Source organism: Hemitrygon akajei, chromosome 17 (genome assembly GCF_048418815.1).
Source record: "Hemitrygon akajei chromosome 17, sHemAka1.3, whole genome shotgun sequence".
In the NCBI taxonomy this organism is placed as follows: Eukaryota; Metazoa; Chordata; class Chondrichthyes; order Myliobatiformes; family Dasyatidae; genus Hemitrygon; species Hemitrygon akajei.
Genome location: NC_133140.1, coordinates 13,432,017 through 13,457,207, shown reverse-complemented (window position 1 = coordinate 13,457,207; position 25,191 = coordinate 13,432,017). Strand labels below are relative to the sequence as shown.

General features: G+C 40.8%; 1 protein-coding gene across 2 annotated transcripts in view; it reads left to right on the top strand.

The window, feature by feature from the left end:
- Positions 1-25,191, top strand: part of vac14 (vac14 homolog (S. cerevisiae)) — a 505,447-nt gene that overhangs the window by 124,113 nt on the left and 356,143 nt on the right. The gene's annotated exons all lie outside the window — the stretch shown is intronic.

Sequence of the window (25,191 nt, the reverse complement as noted above, 5' to 3'; positions counted from 1 at the left end):
CTGCGGGACGCACTGGATCTTCCATCGGCTATGGAGCTGGAAGTCGGAAGAGCCCATCGTGCACTTGTCCTGAAACCTCCCGGGATAGAAAGCCACGCTCAATAATAATTAAATTCCTTCAGTACCGCACCAAGGCAGAGATTCTACGAAGGGCCTGGGGTAAGAAGAGAGTGTTTTTAGATGATAAATTAATATATTTCGACCAAGATTATCCCCTCCCCCCCCCGCGGTCCTGAAGTGAAAGTGAGTACTAAAGCAAAAAAAGATTAGATTTCAAACTCCATACCCTGCTAAACTTCGAGTGTTTTATGACGACGAGACGTGGTTGTACCAGACAGTGGAAGAGGCAGTTACAGACATGAGCCAGAGGGTTGCCCGTCAACGTGACCAAAGCGAGGGGAAGTCTGGCTGAGGAATTATCCCGCTCCGCTTGGGAAACAGTGCGAGAATCGAGGAGGCCGAGAGAAATATATCAGGAAGAGACCAGGAGTTTCCCAAAGACAGACCTCACCCACTTCAGAAGAGCCATAAGGTTTGGCTAACTTTAAAAATGTTGAGAAGCTAAACGGAAGCAAAAGTACACGGTGATGTACCTATCTCGAGAAATACTTATTATAATGTGGATTTTATATTACTTAGTTGTTATTCTTTATTCGCTCACTTACTCCTTTTCCCCACCAAAATGAGAATATATGTATGTGTGCATATATGTGTATGTATGTAACATATGTATGTGTGTGTGTGTGTATATATATATATATATGACGAGTACACAGGGAAATCTTTTCTGTGTAATGGATTTGTTCACTGACTTTTATGAATACTGCAATGGGGGCCCTTAACTTACAAGTAGGAGGGGTTATCCCCCACAGCTAGACATTTCCTCTAGCTCAACACAGGGTCATCTACTAGAGATCTCAGCCTTGGAATCACACGTTTGTTGCCATTTTTCTTATTATTTGCGTTTCTTGGTTCTTATTTGTTCAGGGAGTAGATTGATTAAGTTTTATTCTAATTTCAATGATACATTGACAGATAAATACAGATGGCTAAGGACAAGGTAAAATTCATTTTTTTTAATGTCAATGGGCTATTAAATCCAATCAAACGTAAGAGAATTTTATCCAAAATGAAAAAAGAACAAGCCCATGTAGTATATTTACAGGAAACTCATTTAAGTGATAATGAGCATAAAAAACTAAAGAGAATGGGCTTCACTAATCTGTTTTTTTCCTCATATAAATCAGGACATAGGAGAGGAGTTGCTATACTTAAGTAAGCTAAATTTTGAAAAAGTATTTGAAATGGGAGATAAAGAGGGCAGATATATTCTGATAAGGGGGAATATAGACGGAAATTCAGTTACTCTATTGAAAATATACGCACCCCTGGGAAGTGATATTGGTTTCTTTCAGAAAATTACTGATATTATGGTAACGGAAAAGAAGGTCTCTTGATATGTGGGGGAGACTTAAATTTACAATTACAACCAAACTTTGACTCTTCCAATAGAAAAACCTATGAAACAAAATCTTTACATAAGAAAGTTAATACACTTTTTGAGGATGTTGGTTTAATTGATATACGGAGGGACCTTTCCCCTGACAGAAGGGATTACACTCATTATTCTGCTCCCCATTCTGTATATACAAGAATAGACTATTTCATAACATTTGGAGAAGACAAAGACAAAATAAACACTTGTGGAATTGGGACAATAGATGTAATTGACCATGCACCTATATATTTATCTATTGATTTTGACCTACAACCAAAGAATACAATTTGGAAACTAAATTCAAGTCTACTCAATGATCTGTACTTTAAGGAACAAATTAAAAAAGAAATTGGTCTCTACTTAGAATTTAATGATAATGGAGAGGTTTCACCTCCCATTTTATGGGATGCTCTGAAGGCTGTCTTAAGAGGGAAAATTATAGCGATATCTTCATATAAGAAAAAAATAAGGAATAAAACATTAGAGGAATTACAAAATAGGCTGAAGGAACTAGAGAAAAAAACACAAATTGAATTTGGCACAGGATACATTAGGGGAAATTAAAAGAATTAGGAATGAAATAAATAGTTTAGCTACGCAAGAAATCAGGAAAAACAATGTTTCTGAAACAGAGACATTATGAAAGTGGATCAAAATCTATGAAAATACTGGCATGGAAACTGAAAAAAAAGATAGCAGAAAATACAATTCATAGAATTAGGGACCCAAGAATGAAAATGACAAAAAATAAGCTAAGTGAAATTCAAGAAGCTTTTGAAGTGATTTACAAAACTCTGTATTCCAAAGTTCCAGGGGGAAGCATAACCCAAGTTTGACACCTTCTTGAATTCTCTAGAGTTACCCACTTTAAGCGAAGAACAAAATAGAACGATGACTGCTGGCATAACTGAAGTTGAATTAAAAGCTGGAATTAGTAGGCTTAAATTAAGCAAGCCACCAGGATCAGATGGGTATACAGCAGAGTGGTACAAAGAATTTAAAAATGAGTTAATTCCTGTTTTACTCCCCACACTGAACTGGGCTCTAAAAAAGACACAAATCCCACCCAGTTGGAAGGAAGCGATAATCTCAGCTATACCGACAGAAGGCAAGGATAAAATGGAATGCGGGTCACTTAGACCAATATCCGTTCTTAATGTAGATTATAGATTATTTACCTCCATCATGGCCAAACGATTAGAGGAATTTCTACCCATACTGATACGTAACGATCAGACAGGTTTTATACGACAACGCCAGACACAAGACAATATATGAAGGACACTTCACATTATGGATTATATAGGAAAAAAATAAAATCGAAGCAATAGTGATAATCATGGACGCTGAAAAAGCATTTGATTTGGTTAATTGGAATTTTCTTTACAGAGTTTTACATAGATTTGGTTTCCAAGACACAATTATTAAAACTATACAGACACTATATGACAATCCTACTGCTGGGATTAAGATCAATGGATATTTACCAAGTAGTCTTACCCTAGAAAGGGGCACGAGACAGGGTTGTGCATGGTCACCACTACTCTTCGCATTATGTCTGGAACCATTAGCTCAATGCATCAGACAAAATGAAGATATCGGGGAATTACGATTAAAGGGACAGAGCATAAATTAGCTTGTTATGTGGATGACATTTTGATCTATCTAGGGCAACCAACATACTCTTTACCTAAATTGATGCAATCCTTTGAACAATATGGTCAATTATCATGATACAAGATCAACATAGATAAAACCCAATTACTTTCATATTACTATAGCCCACCAAGAGAAATTGAAAATCGATATCCCTGGGCATGGCAAACAGAGTCTTTCAAATATTTGGGCATCATTATGCCAAAAGATTTGGCAAAATTATCAGAATGTAATTATTAGCCTTTATATAAAAAAATTAAGGAAGATGTGGCAAGATGGAACCTGATTCCTTTTTTCAGTCTCAGTTCAAGGATTGAGTCTATTAAAATGAATATACTGCCCAGACTGTTATATCTTTTTCAGACCCTACCAATAGAGATTAATCAAAATCAATTCAATGAATGGAACAATATATTATCAAGGAATATTTGGCAGGGTAAAAGGCCTAGAGTTTGTCTCAAAACTTTGCAATTAGCAAAGGAAAAGGGGGGATGGGGCCTACCTTCTCTTAGAGATTATTATTTTGCAGCGCAGTTGAGAGCTGTGATATGTTGGTGCAACCCATCATATGACGCTCAATGGAAAAACATTGAGGAGCGGGTACTTCCCATCCCCATACAAGCAATTTTGGCTGATAACAGCCTGCAAATGTACATAAATGCTATTGATAACCCATGGGTGAAATTGACTCTTAAAATATAGAAAACTACTATAAAAGAATATAATCTAGAGGGAGATATTGCAATTCTTAAATGGTGTACATATGACTCAGATTTTACACCAAATAAATTGGATGCTAGATTTAAGGACTGGACAGCTAAAGGACAGCTAAATGTTCTTTGCAACATAATGAAAGAAGGAACACTGTTCAGTTTTGAAATGCTTAAAGAGAAACACATCAGAAAAACAAGATTTTTATCGGTATTTACAGATGCAACAATATGTTAATAAGACGCTTAAAAATATAACCAAGGCAAGTACATGCTTGATACAGCTATTTAGAAAAGCATATAATTCAGATAATGGTAGTAGTGTGGCAACCCACTTTCTGCGCAGGCAAACCGGCTCACAAATAGCCAGCGCGCGGGGAGAGAATTTGGTAATGCACCTCTGATGTCATTTCTGCCCAGAGAGGGCGGGCGCTAGGGATTGAAATACCAGCTCCGCGAAGTTTGAATAAACTAGTCTCGAAACAACTTACCGACTGCATGTAGTTATTTCAGCGCTGTGTGTAGCACATCGCTACAGTAGAATCATTTCAAGCATGTATAAGGGGTTGTCAAATCTTAAAACATTCGACTTCATACATTAAAACAAAATGGGAGAAGGAAGGAGGGATAATTATATCTGAGGAAGACTGGACAACAATATGGAGATATCAATGGAAGTGTACCAGTTCACAGAAATGGAGGGAGTTTGGATGTAAAAACTTGATAAGGTATTTTATTACACCCTCTCAGAAATCCCATTATGATAGTAACCTCCCTGTTTGCTGGAGAAATTGTGGAAATCAAAATGCAAATCATTATCATATTTTTTGGGACTGCCCTGTTATCAAAAACTATTGGAGGGGAATACACAAGACATCTTTAAATGTGAAATACCCTTAGAGAGTAAGACCATATATTTTGGATATATACCTCAAGAATGGTTGAAAAGAGATAAATATTTAATGAATATACTGTTGGTGGCTGGTAAAAAGACTCCTACTAGGAAATGGTTATCATAGGAGAGCCCAACTTTAAATACATGGATGGAAATTACAATGGACATTTACAAAATGGAGAAGATAACAGCATCTGTTAATCATAAGCTGGAACAATTTGATTCATACTGGGAAAAATGGTTTAACTACTGTTGCGTACCCCGTAACTGGGTGTCTTACCAGCAAAGATAGAAGTATCCGTTGGAGTCTGGTACTATTTTCAAAACAGTGTTTATTAGTAAAATATACAAATCAATATCAACAATGCAAATATACAGATAATACACGTTAGCAATACTGAACCTAAAAGTGTGGGTATAATAATAATCAATAATAAACAAGCTCTATTGATGTCTAGGGGAGAATGAATTGTCATATGTGAATATAAAGTTCAGTTCAGTTCATACAAGCTGAGGTAGTTGTTGGTCGATATGTTGTAATTGTTGGAGAGAGAGAGAGAGAGCGAGCAAACAGTGACAGCCAGTCAAACCTTCCTTTACGTTCTTGATCTGTCGATGTGTTGTTGTGGCCATTCAGGTATGACCCCTCTGTCCTTTAGCTAGACCGTTCTTCTATGGTGGACTCGTCACCCAGGCAAGGGTGGACACACACACAAGCCCCCACCGGCCTCGCTATAAACACTGTGAGTTAAAATTGACCGATCCTTCGTTCGGTCTCCGATGCCCCCACACCTTCTTGTGGGTTCCAACACTTAAACAGTGCTCACTAGTGTGTCTCTTGGTGCGTCTCAGGGGTGTCTCCCCAGACCTCACTTTTATCCCTACTCACGGGGTCTCAGGTGTCAATCAGTTTTGAATGGCTTAGCCCATCAAACCAGCCCACTCCGGCTGTCCACTGAGGAATTTTAATGAACAGAATGGTACCAAGTAAACAGCCCTCTCCGGAGCCGTAAGTCTTACAGGAGTCATAATATGGTGGAGCAACAAGTCTCTTTTTCCCTGTGTTATCTCTCCCTTATCTGAAGCAAATGTTCCAGTCCCAGTATGTTTTTGTTCCATCTCTTTCTCTCTCATTAGCAGCCTGGCAACAGTAACAGTTTGTAATTCTCCCAGGGGAGGGGGACATGGGCAACCCTGCACCCTTCTTGCCCATCAGAGCTGTTCATCCTTCGTAACACTACATAATACCTTATAGGCCTGATTTTATTCTCACAAATCAATGAATCTGTTGTAAAACAAAAAGATCACTCTCTACTTGTACATAGTTCTTTCCTTTTGCTTGTTTTATCTTTCCACTCTTTTCTATAAGTGTATACCCCAGATAAATACTTTGTGGAGATTTGTGATATATATGTACAGTGTCTGAAATACATCTTACGGAAATGTTTGTTTGATGATGAACTTCAATAAAATAATAAATTACAGAGAATAGGTTGAGTGAACTCGGCCTTTTCTCCTTGGAGCGACGAGGATGAGAGGTGACCTGATGGAGGTGTATAAGATGATGAGGGGCATTGGTTGTGTGGATAGTCAGAGGCTTTTTCCCAGGGCTGAAATGGCTAACACAAGAGGGCACAGCTTTAAGGTGCTTGGAAGTAGGTACAAAGGAGATGTCAGGGACAAGTTTTTTTACGCAGAGAGTAGTGAGTGTGTGGAATGGGCTGCCAGCGATGGTGGTGGAGGCGGATACAATAGGGTCTTTGAAGAGATTCTTGGACAGGTACATGGAGCTTAGGAAAATAGAATGCTATGACTAACCCGAGATAATTTCTAAAGTAAGTACATGTTCGGCACAGTATTGTGTGCTGAAGGGGCTGTATTGTGCTGTAGATTTTCTATGTTTCTGCATACTAGGTAGATTAATTGGTGATTGTAACTTGTCCTGTGATCAGATTAGGGTTAAATCGGGATGTTGGGGGTTGCTCAAAGGCCAGAAGGGCCTGTTCTGCTCTGTGTATCTCTAATTAAAAATAAATTTTATTCCTTGTAGCATCAGCTACTGAGGAGCGGCCTTACAGAGTTGTATAAAATTACAGGGGTATAGATAAGGTGAATGGAGACAATTGTTTTCACAGGGAACCAAAAACTAGAAAGCATTGGTTTAAGGTGAGAGGGAAATGATTTAAAAGAGACTTAATGCAGAGAGTGGTGTTTATATGGAATAAGCTGCCTGAGAGAGGTGTAATAAAATTTTAACAGGCATTTGGTGAGGTACATGGAAAAATAAGGTATTGGTTTGTTACTGTCACATCTACCAAGAAATAGTGAAAAGCTGATCATTAGTGCACTGAGCTAGAATAAGGTGAAACAATAACAATGCAGCATAAAGTGTAAAAGCTGCTGAAAAAGTGCAGTGCAGGTGAACGATAAAGTGCAATGTCATAATGAGGGTGATTGTGGGGTCAAGGCTCCATCTTATTGTGCAAGACGTATAGGCCAAACATGGGCAAATGAGGCAAGTTCAGGTGGGGGCACCTTGGTCGGCAACAATGATTCTGCGCTGTATTACTCTGTGACTACCTGACAGGTTAGGCTGCTGTGGATCAGCTACTGGTCAGGCCATGATGGGAGCTTTATTTTTGATTTTAAGTACTTTTCATTGACATATGCCCTTTACAAAAATAGGCTAACACTGAGAGCCCAATGGCTTAAAAGCCAGAGCTTTTGATTTACTGAAAGCTTTTACTGTTGTATCATTGATGAGATTAGTTCAAGAGGGTAATCGATTGTTGGGCTTTATATAAACTGTTTCAGATAATGAGGTAAACGGTATGAATTGTACAACAGAGTGAAAGCACTTTGAAGTGGTCTTAGCCCATGTGGCATGCATTGTGGGTCAGTCGGAGCCCTGCTCTCTGTGCGTGGACAGGGAAAGGCCAACAGGAGTACTGGGTTTACAGAAATGGGTCCTATGGCTGCAAGTTGTGAGAAGCACAGGGACATCTGGATGGCTTCTGCTAACTGCACGCCTATCAGTGAAACCATGAATGATTGTGTTTTGACAAGTGCCCGCGGTTGGCAAGTACTTGTATCCCCACGCCCACTTATTCGCACTAAATCACAGGAGACTGAATGACATTGGAAGGCAATTTTGCAAGTGCTTTCAAAATCAGTCAATGACTTTATTTCTCTTTCATTAAATAAATCTACACCTGAGAAACACACACACAATGCTGGAGGAACTCAGCAGGTCATGCAGCATCTATGGAGAGGAACAAACAGTCAACGTTCCAGGTCAAGACTGGAAAGGAAGGGTGAAGGACCGGGGGATGGGAAGGAGGATAGTTGGAGGATGATAGGTGAAGCCTGGTGGCTAGGAAACATAAAGGGCTGGAAAGGAAGGCATCTGAAAGGACAGGAGGAGGGGATCCAGGGGAGGTGGTAGGCAAATGAGAAGAGGTAAAGGGCAAAAGTGCGGAATAGAAGAAGAAGGGAGGGGAAGGGTAATTTTATTTTACCAGAAAGAGAAATTCATATTGATGCAGTCAGTTTGGAGGCAACCCAGATGGAATATAAAGTGTCACTCCTGCACTATGATGGTAGCCTCATTGTGGCACAAGAGGAGGCCAGGGACCGGCACGTTGGAACAGGAATGTGAATCAGATTTAAAATGTTTGGCCACCGGTAAGTTCCCCTTTTGTTGGATAGAGTGGAGGTGCTCGATGAAGTGGTCTCCCAATTTACAACATAGATGAGGTCGCTTCAGGAGCATGAGTCACAACAGATGTCGCCAGTAGATTCACAGGTGAAGTTTTGTTTCACCTGGAAGGACTGTTTGGGGTGCTGAATAGAGGTGAGGGAAGAGGTGAATGAGCAGGTGTAGCATTTAGTCCGTTGCAAGTTTAAGTGCCAGGAGGAAGATTAGTGGAGAGGGATGAACGGATAAGGGAATGAAGGAGGGTGTGATCATTGTGGAAAGCAAAGGGGTGGGGGGTGAGGTAAAGATGTGTTTGGTGGTGGGATCCCTTTGGAGATGGCGGAGGTTGCGGAGAATGATGTGAGGGCTACACACCTTTGTCATTTCTTTAGCCCTTCCTAAAGGTGCCAGTTTGTACTGCAGATTACTTTCTATAGAACATGTACCAATTGAGGGGCAAAGTCCTTTTGAGTTCAGGTATTGTGATAGTTCTTAAAAGTGTTTCCTTAAAAGTTCAAAGTAAATCAAGAGCTCAAAATATTATCAAAGTAGGTATATGGCGCCATATACTACCATGAGATTCAATTTCTTGCTGGAAAATAAAGAAATACAATTAGAATTTATGAAAAATATAAATGAGTTAATAAATAATACTGAGAACATGAGTTGTAGAGTCCTTGAAAGTGAGTCTTCGGGTTGTGGAATCAGTTCAGGGATGAGGTGTGAAATTATCCATGCTGAATGAACTGAAAATAGGGCATCTGTCTGAGGATATCTAAAAAAGAAATGTTGGGTAATAACTGTTCCTGAACATGGTGGTGTGGGGCCTAAGGCTCCTGTACCTTCTGCCTGATGGTAGTAGCGAGAGGAGAGAATGGCCTGGGTGGTGGGGATCACTGATGATGGATGCTGCTTTCCTATGCGAGCGTTCATCGTAAATGTTCATTATTCATGCGTCTGGCATTTTGAAGACTATTTGGCTCCATTTGGATCCTGGGTACACCTGATCTATTCATTATTTGTTTGGTGAATGTAATTTTTCACTGAATTATGAGATAAAGTCAGAGTTCTGGCTGGTTGTTCTTCCCCAGTTTTTAATTAAGCAAATGGCATCTGAGACATTTGTGTTGGTAATGCAGTGAAATAGAAAATTATGAACAATAAGCAGGAGCAAACCTGCACTGCCTATCAATGAAATCTTCTGTTTCACTGTCCCTTATCTAACAGAGAATGTGCTGGCACTGGAAAGGGTCTATAGGAGGTTCACGACAATGATTCTGAGAACGAAAGGTTAACGTGTGCAGTGCTTGATGGGTCTGGGCCTGTATTCACTGGAGTTTAGAAGAATGAGGGTGGATTTCATTGAAACCTATTGAATATTGAAAGGCCTAGATAACGTAGATGTGGAGAGCATGTTTCCTATAGTGGGGGAGTCTAGGACCAGAGAGCACAGCCTCAGAACAGAGGGGCAACCATTTAGAACAGAGATGAGAAGGAATTTCTTTAGACCATAAGATCATAGACATAGGAGCAGAATTAGGCCATCTGGCCCATCAAGTCTGCTCCACCATTCAACCATGGCTGATCCTTTCTTCTATCTCCTCCTCAACCCCAGTTCCTAACCTTCTCTTTGTAACCTTTGATGTCATGTCCAATCAAGAACCTATCAATCTCTGCCCTAAATACACCCAATAGCTGCATGTGGCAACAAATACCACAAGTTCACCACGCTTTAGCTAAAGAAATTTCTCCACATCTCTGTTTTGAAAGGGCGTCCTTCTATCCTGAGGCTGTGCCCTCTTGTTCTAGACTCCCCCACCATGGGAAACATCCTTTCCACTTCTACTCTGTCTAGGTCTTTCAATATTTGAAAGGTTTCAATGAGATGCCCCGTCATCCTTCTGAATTCCAGCGAGTACAGACCCAGAGCCATCAAACGTTCCTTGTATGATAACCCTTTCCTCCCTGAAATCATCCTTGTGAACCTCCTCTGGACCCTCTCCAATGCCAGTACATCTTTTCTAAGATGAGGGGCCAAAATTGTTCACAGTAGTCAAGGTGAGGCCTCACCAGTGCCTTATAAAGTCTCAGCATCACATCCCTCCTCTTGTGTTCTTGACCTCTCGAAATGAATGCTAACATGGCATTTGCCCTCCTCACCACTGACTCAACCTGCAAGTTAACTTTCAATGTGTTCTGCACAAGGACTCCCAAATCCCTCTGCATCTCAGATTCCTGGATTTTCTCCCCGTTTAGAAAATAGTCTTCATGTTTATTTCTACTACCAAAGTCATGACCATGCATTTACCAACGTTGTATATCATTTGCTACTTTCTTGCCCATTGTCCTAATCTGTCCAAGTCCTTCTGCATCTTACCTGTTTCCTCCACACTACCTGCCCTTCCACCAGTCTTCATATCATCCGCAAACTTGGCAGCAAAGCCATCTATTTCATCATCTAAATCATTTATATACAGCATAAAAAGAAGTGGTCCCAACACCAATCCCTGTGGAACTCCACTAGTCACTGGCACCAAGCAGAAAGGATCCTTTTATACCCACTCGCTGCCTCCTACCAATCAGCCAATGCTCTAACCATGGTTAGTAGCTTTCCTGTATTACCATGGGCTCTTAACTTGGTAAGCAGCCTCATGTGCGGCACCTTGTCAAAGGCCTTCTGAAAGTCCAAATATACAACATCCACTGCATCCCCTTCATCTATCCTTCTTGTAATCTGCTCAGGAATTCTTTAGCCAGAGGGCAGTTAATCTGTGGAATTCATTGCCACAGGTGACTGTGGAGGCTGAGTCATTGAGTATATTTAAAGTGGAGGTGATAGATTTTTGGTTAGTCAGGGTGTCAAAGGTTGCAGGGAGAAGGCAGAAGTATGGATCTGAGAGGTATAATAAATTAGCCATGGTGGAATAGTGAAGCAGACTTGATGGGCTGAGTGGCCTCATTCTGCTCCTGTGTCTTATGTCAGACTCCACGTTCTACCTACTGCTGTAACCTTTTGCCACCACCGCACGAAGAATTTATCTGCTTCTGCCTTAGACTCTGTCTAAGGAAGAGAGTACCAAATAGTCATGTTACAGTGGTTCAGTTTAATGTATACAACCTGAAATCTTTACTCTGTTCAGACATCTATGAAACAGAGAAAAGAAACCTTAAAGAAAAAAGTGAGAACCCCAAAGTTCCTTTCCCCCTCCCCCCCATTGTTTCAGCAGAAAGCATCAGCACCCCCATCGAGAGAGAGAGAGAAATTGCTTGAGTGCAGAGTCCTCCGACAGCTGCACCCGTTATCTTGATATTCTGATCTCCCACAACGCTTCAATCAGCGACATCGGCGATGAGTTGGGTCATCCACAGGGCCACACAAGGCTGCACACAAAAGCACGTCTTCAGAGCTGCTTCTGGAGATCCCGAAACGCAGACCCTCGTAGAGTTCCGAAAAGCTAGAACCCACTGTCCATGAGTGTAGCTGTAGATCATGACTCTGACAGCATCCCAGCCACCTTGAAAGGGAGCAAAAAACAGATGTGAGACCAGAAGATTTAAGCTGTCTCGCTGATGAACTCAAAGAGGCCGCCCATGTCCACAAAAGCCTCTGATGCCGTATTTGAAAACAAACTTATCTAATTTCTGTCTTATATTTAGAGTCTCACGCTGGAAGGAGCATCTCCTTCACATACACTTGCGAAATTTAATGTCAGCACTCTGTGGGAGCTTCTGTAGATATTCTTTGAAATGTGTCCGAATCTCAACAGAGTACTCACTCATCCTGGCACAGGATTTGCATTTCAACTTTCATCACTGATTGAATAGTTGCTGTCTACGAAAAGCAAAATGCCTCTCCAGTTTCCCCAAGAGTATCCTTACTGCGGTGTGGTCTTATGCACCATTTCTAACAATGAGCGTTTGTTGCTGCACTTAAATTGTCTACTCTTGCTTGCCCATCATCATGCTCTGCTTAACCTAATTGTCTCCTTGTGAATAAACAGCTCAGTTTCAGAGTTCTCGTAACTTCGTAGTTATCGGACACCATCTCTAGTGTCACTAGTCTGTGATCTTAGCTGATTCTATGACCCTTCAAGGCACTTACACTCCTATTGTCTGACTTGCTCTTGAATTAATCTGGCCACTGTGGCTTATGCTGTCGAGGTGCGTGCTTGCAAATTCCTTCCTAAATCTTGCCAACTCTTCTTTCTACCATTGGTTGAGCATTTCATCTGAAAAGCAGTATCTCTTGCACTAGAGTGTCTTTGGTCCTACATGCAGCTAAAGATGAAAGATTACCTGTATTTATCACGTGCATTGAAATCAACAGAGAAATGTGTCATTTGCGTCAAATCAAATCAGCGAGGATTTTGCTGAGCAGCTGCAAGTATTGCTACGCTTCTGGTGCCAACACAACATGTCCACAACTCACTAACCCTCACCTGTACATCTTTGAAATGTGGGAGGAAATTGGAGCACCTGGAGGAAATCCAAGTTGTCACTCATAAGAACAGCAACACACACAAAATGCTGGTGGAATGCAGCAGGCCAGGTAGCATCTATAGGGAGAAGCACTGTCGACGTTTCAGACCGAGACTCTTTGTCAGGACTAACCGAAAGGAAAGATAGTAAGAGATTAGAAAGTAGAAGGGGGAGGGGAAAATGCGAAATGATAGGAGAAGACTGGAGGGGGTGGGGTGAAGTTGAGAGCTGGAAAGGTGATTGGCAAAAGGGATACAGAGCTGGAGAAAGGAAAGGATCATGGGACGGGATGCCTCGGGAGAAAGAAAGGGGGAGGGGAGCACCAGAGGGAGATGGAGAACGGGCAGAGTGATGGGCAGAGAGATAGGAAAAAAAGGGGAGGGGGGAGAAAAACTAAATATGTCAGGGATGGGGTAAGAAGGGGAGGAGGGGCATTAACGGAAGTTAGAGAAGTCAATGTTCATGCCATCAGGTTGGAGGCTACCCAGCCGGTATATAAGTTGTTGTTCCTCCAACCTGAGCTTGGCTTCATCTTGACAATAGAGGAGGCCATGGATAGACATATCAGAATGGGAATGGGACGTGGAATTAAAATGTGTGGCCACTGGAAGATAGATAGATAGATAGATAGATAGATACTTTATTCATCCCCCAAGGGGAAATTCAATGTTCCTCCAGTATGATATCACATAAACACAAGACAGACCAAGACTAACTGACCAAAAAACCACATAATTATAACATACAGTTACAACAGTGCAAAGCAATACCATAATTTGATAAGAGCAGACCATGGGCACGGTAAAAAAAAAGTCTCAAAGTCCCAGATAGCCCATCATCTCACGCAGATGGCAGAAGGAAGAAACCTCCAACGTGGCAAAACTTCCCGATGCAGCCTCTGGAAGCACCCGAGCACAGCCAACTGTGAGTCCGTCCGAAAACTTCCGACAACTTGTGCTTTCTCTGGTGGACAGAGCGTAGGTGTTCAGCGAAACAGTCTCCCAGTCTGCGTCGGGTCTCACCAATATATAAAAGGCCACACTGGGAACACCGGACGCAGTATACCACACCAGCCAACTCACAGATGAAGTGTCGCCTCACCTGGAAGGACTTTCTGGGGCCCTGAATGGCGGTGAGGGAGGAAGTGTAAGGGCAGGTGTAGCACTTGTTCCACTTACAAGTATAAGTGCCAGGAGGGAGATCGGTGGGAAGGGATGAGGGCAACGACAGGACAAGGGAGTCACGGAAAGCAGAAAGAGGGGGGTAGGGAAAGATGTGCTTGGTGGTGGGATCCCGTTGGAGGTGGCAGAAGTTACGGAGAATTATACGTTGGACCCGGAGGCTGGTGGGGTGGTAGGTCATTCATAATAGTAGTGGCAGGAATCGAACCCTGATCTTAGAGCTGGAGCTGTAATAGTGTTACACTAACTGCTGTGTTACCTTGGTTATCATCATGCATTTTGTGTTCAAGAACCTGGAGTCCCTTTTGAGCCTTTTGCCTTTTTGTGGAAAGAATGTGACCTCTGGCATCTGATTAAAATGAAAATTGTCTGTGCAATGGGAATGGGATGAGGTCCAAGAGAAGGATACACGTTTGCACAGCAGACAGTACTACTGGGTTGCATCTGCAGTGACTAAAGCGCCTTTAATCCTGTGTGAAATTGGCTTCTTCCTACATCCCAACGATATGCTGATTAGTACATTACTTGGCTCCTGTAAACTCACCTATATGTATGTGAGTGAATGAGAGGGGAGAATGGATTATCGGGAACATGGAACACTACAGCACAGCAGAGGCACTTTCAATCACGAGGTTGTAACCTAACCTACTCTTAGATCAATCTACCCCTTCCCTCCGACATCACCCTCCATTTTTCTATCATCTACAGTGGCATGCAAAAGTTTGGGCACCCCAAGAGATTTGAGCTCTCAGATAACTTTTACCAAGGTCTCAGACCTTAATTAGCTTGTTAGGGCTATGGCTTGTTCACAGTCATCGTTAGGAAAGGCCAGGTGATGCAAATTTCAAAGCTTTATAAATACCCTGACTCCTCAAACCTTGACCCAACAATCAGCAGCCATGGGCTTCTCTAAGCAGCTGCCTAGCACTCTGAAAATTAAAATAAATGATGCCCACAAGGCAGGAGAAGGCTATAAGAAGATAGCAAAGTGTTTTCAGGTAGCCGTTTCCTCAGTTCATAATGTAATTAAGAAATGGCAATTAACAGGAACGGTGGAGGTCAAGAAAACTTTCCAAGAGAACTGCTAGGAAGGCAAATCAAAACCCCCGTTTGACTGCAAAGACCTAGGAAGATTTAACAGACTCTGGAGTGGTGGTGCACTGTTCTACTGAGCAGTGACACCTGCACAAATATGACCTTCATGGAAGAGTCATCAGAAGAAAACTTTTCCTGTGTCCTCACCACAAAATTCAGCGTCAGAAGTTTGCAAAGGAACATCTAAACAAGCCTGATGCATTTTGGAAACAAGTCCTGTGGACCAATTGAGTTAAAATAGGACTTTTTGGCCGCAATGAGCAAAGGTATGTTTGGAGAAAGAAGGGTGCAGAATTTCATGAAAAGAACACCTCTCCAACTGTTAAGCAAGGGGGTGGATCAATCATGTTTTGAGCTTGTGTTGCAGCCAGTGGCACGGGGAACATTTCACTGGTAGAGGGAAGAATGAATTCAATTAAATACCAGCAAATTCTGGAAGCAAACATCACACCGTCTGTAAAAAAGCTGAAGATGAAATGAGGATGGCTTCTACAACAGGATAATGATCCTAAACACACCTCAAAATCCAGAATGGACTACCTCAAGAGGCACAAGCTGAAGGTTTTGCCTTGGCCCTCACAGTCCCTTGACCTAAACATCATCAAAAATCTGTGGATAGACCTCAAAAGAGCAGTGCATGCAAGATGGCCCAAGAATCTCACAGAACTAGAAGCCTTTTGCAAGGAAGAATGGGCGAGAATCCCCCAAACAAGAATTGAAAGACTCTTAGCTGGCTGCAGAAAGTGTTTACAAGCTGTGATACTTGCCAAAGGGGGTGTTACTAAGTACTGACCATGCCGGGTGCCCAAACTTTTGCTTCGGGCCCTTTTCCTTTTTTGTTATTTTGAAACTGTAAAAGATGGAAATAAAAAAGTAATCTTGCTTAAAATATTAAAGAAATGTGTCATCTTTAACTTTATGCCTTTTGGAAATCAGGTCATCTTTTACTCGCTTAGCTATTCACAGTAACAGAAATTTTGACAAGGGGTGCCCAAACCTTTGCATGCCACTGTATGTGCCTATCTAAAGAGTTTCCTAAATGCCTCTGATGCATCTGCCTTGGCAAGACGCTCCACACACTCACCACTCAGTATAAAAAAGACACTTACCTCCAACATCCCCTTATGCTCTCCTCCATTCAGCCTACAGTTATGCCCCCTTGTATTTGCCATTTCTGCGCTATTAAGATGTCTCCGGCTGTCTACTCAAATCTTGCACACCTCTATTAAGTGACCTCTCATTCTCCTTTGCTTCAAAGAGAAAAGCCCTAGCTTGCTTAATCTATCCTCATAAAATAAGCTCTCTAATCCAGGCAGCATCCTGGTAAAATTCACACTCTTCTCACTTCAAGCATCATCCCTTTTCCTACCCATGTCATTGGTGAGAGATCAGATTGCTCTGAGAGTGGACCTAGACTAACCTAGTCCAGGACCACTCTCAAAGCAACCTGATGTTAAAAGTCAGTATGAAATACATCAAAAGCCATCTGTTGGTAACTCCATACTCTGTTCTAGACTATCATCATTCTAAATTAATCCAGTATTGTTGAAGCGTTTGCTTATACATTGTTCTGTCAGGCTTTTGGTACAGCTTTAAACTGATAGTATTTGCATCACTCTCTCAAGGTTTGTAAACATTACTGAACTTGTTATGTGGACCTTTTTGGAGATACAACTTCAAAGAAAGTTGAAAACACTGCACATTGATCCCAGTGACTCAGCTGGCACAGAAATTCCCACCGATCCCACTGCACACATGTCGGAATAGTAAATAAAAGAAAACATTAGAATATAAATAAAAAGCAATCAAACCAGGTCTATAAGTGTTTTTTCTGCAATAGGCCTGTTCACCATCACAATCCTAAAATTGTTCAGTTTGGTTTTTTAAGTGTTTCCCTCTAGTCTTCTACTCCTTAAAAATAGCCAACATAGTTAATTGTGGACCTTCGTTCTCAGAGATGCCAGCTTTCCTACAATATGTATTACTACACAAGTCAGCTGGACTCTTGTCCCCAACTCCGGCCCATATTACGTTCAAATGCTATTTCACAGATGATGTTGGTAAGATTTATTGGAAGCAAAGGTCAGGAATTTGTAATATCTGGAGAAGATGAGTTGTTCTCTGAATACAGAAAAACATTTTGAGAGCTGTTCAAATTATTGAAATTTTGTGATTAAAACAGTAGGAAAAATGTTTCAATAGGCAGAATTTACATGAAAAATAGCAGGAGGTCAAGGATATTGCTTGGGGTTTAGGGACAGTGATGTGGGGAGTTAGAGGCCAGACTAAGGATCAGGAATGTGGAGGAGTTATACTTGAGGATTGTGCTCCATGCTCGAAGGCCAGTGACATGGATGGTGATGAAAGACATCTGGAGTACATCACTCTGCCTCGCACTCAAAGGACCAGTGATGCAGACGTGGGGCCAAAGGACATCTGTCCTTGTTGGGCTATCTCACATCAGTGCATGTCTGTGAGAGCAGGAAGCTGAGGGCCGGTCATTTGGTGTACTTCAAGTTCAAGCTCTCATCATTGGCTACACCACGGTTGATACTGAAGATTGAAGTTCAAAGGTCATTTGGTGGTTCGGAAGCCATAGCCAAAGCATGGAGGCCCAGCTCCTGTAATTGGAGGACTGCCTGTGTATGTGCGAATGGGTGGGAGGAAAGAAAGGGGTTGTTTTGCTGTTGTCTTGTTCCTTGTGTTCTGCCAAGCATTGTGGACATGCTATGTTGGCACCGGACTATCTGGCAACACTTGCAGGCTGACTCCAGAGCATCCTTGGGTGCGTTTGTTGTTGACGCAAATGACGTTTTTCACTGTATGTTTCCATATAGGTGTAATAAATGAATCTGAATCATTTGTACACCTGAGTTGCTCAGGCAGAGAGATGACCTGCTTTGCCAAGAGAGCTGAACGAATATTTCTGCTACCTCAGTCATCAATATTAGACTCCCTAACTCAGAGGCATATCTGAACAACTTAACATCTTAACATTTCTTTTTGAAGCTGACATGGCTCAAACTCTTTATTGCTTGATTTATTGATATACAGCGCAGAATAGGCTGTTTCCAGCAATTCCCTGATTTAATTCTAGCTTAATCATGGGACAATTTGCAATGAGCAACTAATCTATCAGCTGGTACATCTTTGGATTGTTGGAGGAAAGTGGAGCACCCGGAGGAACCCAAGTGGTCACAGCGAGAACGTACAGTCGGCCCTCCTTATCCGTGGATTCCGCATGCGCGGATTCAACCAACCGCAGATTGGGAAAACCCGGAGTTCTCTCTCCAGCACTCGTTGCTTGAGCATGTACAGACTATTTTCTTGTCATTAATCCCTAAACAATACAGTATAACAACTATTTACATAGCATTTACATTGTATTAGGTATTATAAGTAATCTAGAAATGACTTTAAAGTACAGGCAGTCCCTGGGTTATGAATGAGTTCCATTCCTGAGTCCGTCTTTCAGTCGGATTTGAAGTCAGAATAGGTACATCCGGTATTATTTAGCGTCAGTTAGTCAAACGTTTTTCTTAGTATGTAGTACATATTTTACCTTTCTATGCATATAAAACACTTAAGAAACATACATATTTCAATAATTAAACCACTGCGTTGCTTAGTAACAATTGTAGCTTTCATCGGGGCAGGGCCTTTCACATGCTCCATTAAAATTGTTCCGATCATTGACCGACTGTAGCCTAATGCTTTTCCAATGACTGATGGCGTTTCACCTCTTTCCGATCACTTTATTACTTCCACCTTATTTTCAATCACGATTGTGATTATTTTCGTGAACAGAAACACTGCGGATTCAGAGCTGCGCTGCCAGGTCCTAATGTCCACCGCATGGAGACGTTAAATAAAGTCCAGGGTTCCGCTGGGTCCTAAAGACCACCGCACTGATACATGTTAAATAAGGGACTTGAGCATTCGCAAATTTTGGTATCTGCGGGGGGTCCCGGAACCAATCCCCTGCAGATAAGGAGGGCCAACTGTATAAGCTCCTTATGAGCAGCAGTAGGAATTCTGATACCCCGAGTGAATTACTAGAAATTATAGATCTCTTTTTAATGAAAACTTTATCACTCTTTTAGAGTATGTTAAGAAGGTACTATCAAGCTGGTCTCCCCTTTCTTTATCGCTGATCGGACATATCAATTCTATTAGAATAAATATTTTGCCTAAATTTTTGTATTTATTTCAAGCCCTACCTGTTTTTATTCCTAAATCCTTTTTTTGACTCTTTAAACTCAATTATATCTTCTTAAAGAATTTATGGAAGAATAAAACCCCCCGATTAAACAAAGTTCATCTTCAGAAAACTGAAAAAAATGGGGGATTAGCCCTACCCAGTTTTAGGTTTTACTACTGGGCAGTCAACATACGCTACCTTATGTTTTGGTTACATTAATTGTGAAGACTGTCCAGTCTGGGTTTCCTCAGAAGTTAATTCTGTTAATAAATTCTCTATTTTTTTTCTTCTGGGTTCTTCAGTTCCTCTATCCTTAAGTAATTTAACTGTTAATTATGTAGTTAAACGTTCTTTGAGGATTTGGTTACAATTTAGAAAATTCTTTGTGTTATTTGGTTTTTCACTCTCTAGTCCCATTTTTTCTAAAAAATTTTTAAACCTTCTTTGACTGATGTAGTTTTTAAAGAGTTTTATAGACTAGGTATTAAATGTTTTCAGGATCTGTTTGTTGGAGATAGTATGTTGTTGGTAATGAGAAACATTTCGTTAGATAAAATTAAAAACCTCTGGAAACAAGACCTACAGATTTCAATTGATGAGGATACTTGGAATGAAATTTTTAAACTTGTTCACACCTCTTCATTATGTGCGCGCCACTCTCTTTTACAATTTAAAGTGGTTCATAGAGTCTATCTGACTAAAGATAAGCTCTCTTGTTTTTACTCAGATTTTTCTCCAGACTGTAATAGGTGTAATGTCGAAGGGGCCTCTCTAATTCATATGTTTTGGTCCTGCCCACGGCTTGATAAATTTTGGAATGACGTATTTCAAACTTTCTCAGAGCTTTTTAAAGTAAACTTTAAACCCAATCCTCTGACTGCCTTGTTTAGCATTGTTGGAGGAAATGATTTTACTCTTAAGCCGAATGATTTGCATATTTTGCCTTTTATTTCTCTTTTAGCCAGAAGAGTTTTGTTGCTTAAATGGAAAGATGCTGCTCCGCCTACACAATGCCCATTGGTTGATTAATGTTATGTCGTGTTTAAATTTAGAGAAGATTAAGTGTTCTATTTCTGTACCTAGAGAAGATTTTTTCACATTATGGGGACCTTTTTGGAATTACTTTCACAATCTTTGACTTGTTCAGCAATGATGATGGCTATTATATGTTTGAATTTACAACTATGTTCGGGATTTTTTCTTCTTTTCTTTTAACCAAACAGCTGTTCTTTTTTCTCTTTTTCTTTTTTTTTGTTATGGAGTTTTGATTTTGCTTTAGATTAGAATAAAATATACCTTTTCAATATTATGTTTAATTTACTATATACAGAAATGGGGCATTTCAACTTTGTTTCTGTTTTCATAATATCATAATGTATTTGTATTCATGTATGCAAGTAATCAATAAAAATATTGGAAAAGAAAGATACCCCTAGTGAAATACACCAGAAAAGGCCTTTTGAGTCTGTGCACCTGTCAAGCACCTATTTAAACCGATTGCTCCATGCTCCCATCAACACCCCACATTGCATACCTAGCACACACTACAATTTATAGTGGGCAATTAATTTATAAAGCTACACAACTTTGGGATGTGGGAGGAAACTGGAGCACCTGAAATCACTGAGAGAACATGCAAACTCCACACAGACAGCACTGGAGATCAGGATTCTACCTGTGTTGTCAGAACCCTGAGGTAGCAATCTGACTTGAAAGTGAATTGGGTTTTATGATGTATGCTAATCTTCAATCAGGTCCAAGGTTGACCTTTGTGCTATTCTCTGTATTGCCTTGCAGGCAGCGTTCATGTGATTCCCACGGCTCCTTCATTCCAGGGTATGGGGAGGGGGGGACAGTGGTGGGGCCTTGGCCTGATCCACTAGGCATGTGACCGTCCTTGCTCTTTGCTGGTTCCCCTTGAGATGGTGGTGGTGGTGAGCTGATGCTTGGACTGCTGCAGTCCCTCTGATTAAGGCAAGTCTGTTGTGCTATTTAAGTGGGAAATCCCAGGAACTGGACCCAGCAATGGTGAAGAAATGCCATTTTATTTCCAAATTTGGTGGGAAGGGTTAGATTGACCTTAGAGCAGGTTGAAAGGTTGGTACAATGTTATGGGCTGAAGGGCCTGTATGTGCTGTAATGTTCACTGTTCTGTGTTATCTGGTACCTTCAGAGAGGCTGGTGGTCTTGTGCACCAAATGGCCTTGTTTTATTCGATGTTAGAATTTGTTGTGTTTAGAAGTGCTGTTGAAGTCTGCTTTGGTGGGGTCTTATGGAGAGTACAACTTATGTCCTCAGTCGATTGGTGGTGGAGGGGAGGAATGTTTAGAATGCAGTTGGGATACCAATCAAGCAAGCTGCTTTTTCTGCATGGTCTGCACTGTAGATCCTCTTTGGTGTTGTTTGTAGTGCATTGTACTTGGAAAGTGCAGAGTATTCCATTGCTCTCTGCAGAAAACCTGCGTTTTTAAAATCAGGTCTGCTGATGTCTTGTGCTCCCATAGGATCTCCTTGACTTGTGGAGTCAAAGTAAATTTATTATCAAAGTACATACATCAAAGTAACCATAAATGCCTTGTGATTCATTTTCTTGCAGGTTTTCATAGGAAATAAAGAAATACAATAACATTTATGAAAATCTATACATAAACAAGACTGACAACCAACCAATGTGCAGAAAAAGATAAATTGGCAAATAAAAATAAGTAACACTGTGAATATGAATTGTAGAGTCTTTGAAAATGAGCTTAGGTTGTCGAATTAGTTCAGAGTTGAGATGGGTGTCGGTATCCATGCCAGTTCAGAAGCCTAAAAATTGAAGGATATTAGCTGTTGCTAAACACAAGACACAAGACTGCAGATGCAGGAATCTGCAGCAACATGCAATGTGCTGGAAGAACTCAGTGGCTGAGTAGTGAGAGACTCAGTTGTGCCAGTGTCAATGTCAGTTCAGTTGATAATCTAGTGGTTCTATCCTTCAGGCTATTAATGATTTGAATAAAGACCAAGAACTTGATGTATCATGCTAAAATGTGTTCATTTGGTTAGATCAGTTTTTGAAGATACTGAAGGAGAGGATTGTTGATGAGGGTATTGGAAAGATGAAGATATTCTATATGCACAAAATTAAAGGATGACACTCGTATGTCATCTTGGTTTATTTGCTGAACTTTTAGAAGGACATCAACATGAAAGCATCTAATTTAAAGGTAGCAGGGTTATTAACGCAACCCAACTGATGCATTACCCAAATATTTTGAATAAATTTGTTCACATCAAAAGTGACCCATGCTTATGCATTGAGGCAAACAGAAAGCAATTGCACTGAATTTTAACGGGAATCTGATCTAATTGTTGGTGCTTAGTCCCTCTGTGCTATTCTATCTTGTGACCAAATGCAGCTGTAATTGACCCAGAATTGCTTTACAAATGAGATGAGTGTGTTCTGATTGAAGTACCAAAAAATCTATAAAAACTGTGTCAAAGGTTGATCCCATCAGGAAGCTGCCATTCAGTTTCAAAAAAAGAACATGCTTTGATCTTAGATATATGAGATTTAACCATGTCCCTGAGTTGTGAGATAAGAAGCCTCAAGCTTTTTCCCTTTGCTTTATTGGGAAGTTTCTATTAAATTGCATTTTCAGTGAGAGATTCATGTACATGGCTTATAATTAACAGGTTAAGATTTTGGTAAGTTGAATTGCTTGTCAGTTTAATTTGATTTGAAATTCCTATTAAATATTTATCAGTAGAAGTATTGAACCTTTGTACAAGTGTGTTCAGTTTGGCAGAAATATATGTATTTTTACCACAGATGAAGAAAGTAGCCACAATGCAGAATAGTCAGTCTGCTGTGGAATTTAATAACCAGTCTTTTCCCAGATCTCACCTGAAACTCAGCTGAAATAAAGTTGGTTTTAAAGAAGTAAGTAGTAATATGCTGGAGCCTGTCCAAACCTTTTGTGAGCTAAGTGGCATTCTAAAAGATTAGCTTTATTTGTTACGCGTAAATCAAAACATGTTTGTTTGCATTAAATTAAATCTACGAGGATTGTGCTAGGCAGTCTGCAAGTGTCGCCGTATTTCTGGCACCAACATAGCATGCCCACAACTCACTAACTCTAACCATTTATCTTGGAATGTGGAAGGAAACCAGAGCACCCAGAGGAAACCCATGTGGTCACACGGAGAATGTACAAACTCCTTACAGAGAGTAGTGAAAATTGAATTTCGATCTTACAGCTACCATTGTAATAGCATTACACTAACCACTACACTATTGTGCTACCCTAATATAAGAAATATAATTCTTCTGAACTATCAAATGTGTTGCCTTTGAGCTTTTAAACCAATGCTCCATTTACTCTGAGGAGATAGGGAAAAAGTTATCACTCCATTGTTTTGATAGGTAGAGAGGTTATCAGATTTATTCCTTCATTAACAATGCTAAAATAGGATATCTGGTTAGAGAATTTCAATTGTTCGTCAGATGTTATGGCTTTCTCACATCAAAATATTAATTGAATTTCACAAACAGATTCTGCAGAGGCTGGAAATCTTGAGCAAGACACAAAAAATGTAGGAGAAACTCAGCAAGTCGGCCTGAATCTGTGGAAGGAAGTAAACAGTTGATGTTTTGGGCAGAGAACCTTCATCAGGACAGGAAAGAAATGGGGCAGCAGCCGGAATAAGAAGGTTGGGGAAGGGGAAAGAGAAGGGGTACGAGCTGGCAGGTGATAGGTGAGACCAGGTGAGGGGGAAGGTGGGTGGATAGGGAGGGAGAGTGAAGTAAGAAGCTTGGAATTGATAGGTGGAAGAGGCAAAAGGCTGAAGAAAGAGGAGTCTGATCATAGAGGACAATGGATCATGGAAGAAAGTATTAGGGGAGGCACTAGAAGGAGGTGATGGGCAGGTGAGGAAAAGAGAAGGGATGAGAGGGTAACCAGAATGGAGAATGAAAAAGGAGAGAATGGGGTGTGTGTGGTTTTTGAGAAATCAATGTTTATTCCATCATATTGGAGGCCAACCAGATGGAATATGAAGTGATGTTTATAACTAACAAGTTCTGCATTTGGTGAGTTGAATTGCTTGTCAGTTTAATTTGATTTGAAACTCTTATTCAGCATTTATCAATTGAGACATAGAACCTTTGTACAAGTGTATTTCAAGCAGAATTTCACAGAGCTTTTCATTGGTTGAAGACCATTTTTGGACCTCCTGAGCATGTTGGTTATTGTATAAATGTTAGTTTCTTTCTAATTATAGATTATATAAGAAATTTATGAATCCAGGGAACTTAATGTACAGGAAACTCTGTAAAAGTTGCCAAGAGCATTTGTGTGAGGGAGAAATATACTAATAGTGCAGAGATGGGACAGCACAGGGTTCTCAGCAGCTCTGCATTTTCTCATTTCAACTGCTCAGACTGAGTTCTCCTGAGATTCTGTCTGCACTCACAACTCCATTGTAATGGGAGCATCTGCATATTCCTATGAGTAGTAAACTGCTCTAGTTTCAGGTCAATGGATCCACCTTCTTTTAAATCCTCCAAATGTATTCATGTGGTCTCTGGTGTGGGGGGGGGGTGGGGAACAGAATAAAACAGTTCACCTTCCAGCCACTGGTCTCTCTCTCTTCATTCCCCTATTTCCCCCCACCCACCCCACCTTCATCTGTTCCTCCCTTCGCCATCTCATTGTACCTGTGATCTGTAAAATCTCCAGGACGCACTACTGAAAGTAAACAATCATCGTCCTCTTAGGGACAGTTTTATTGGTGG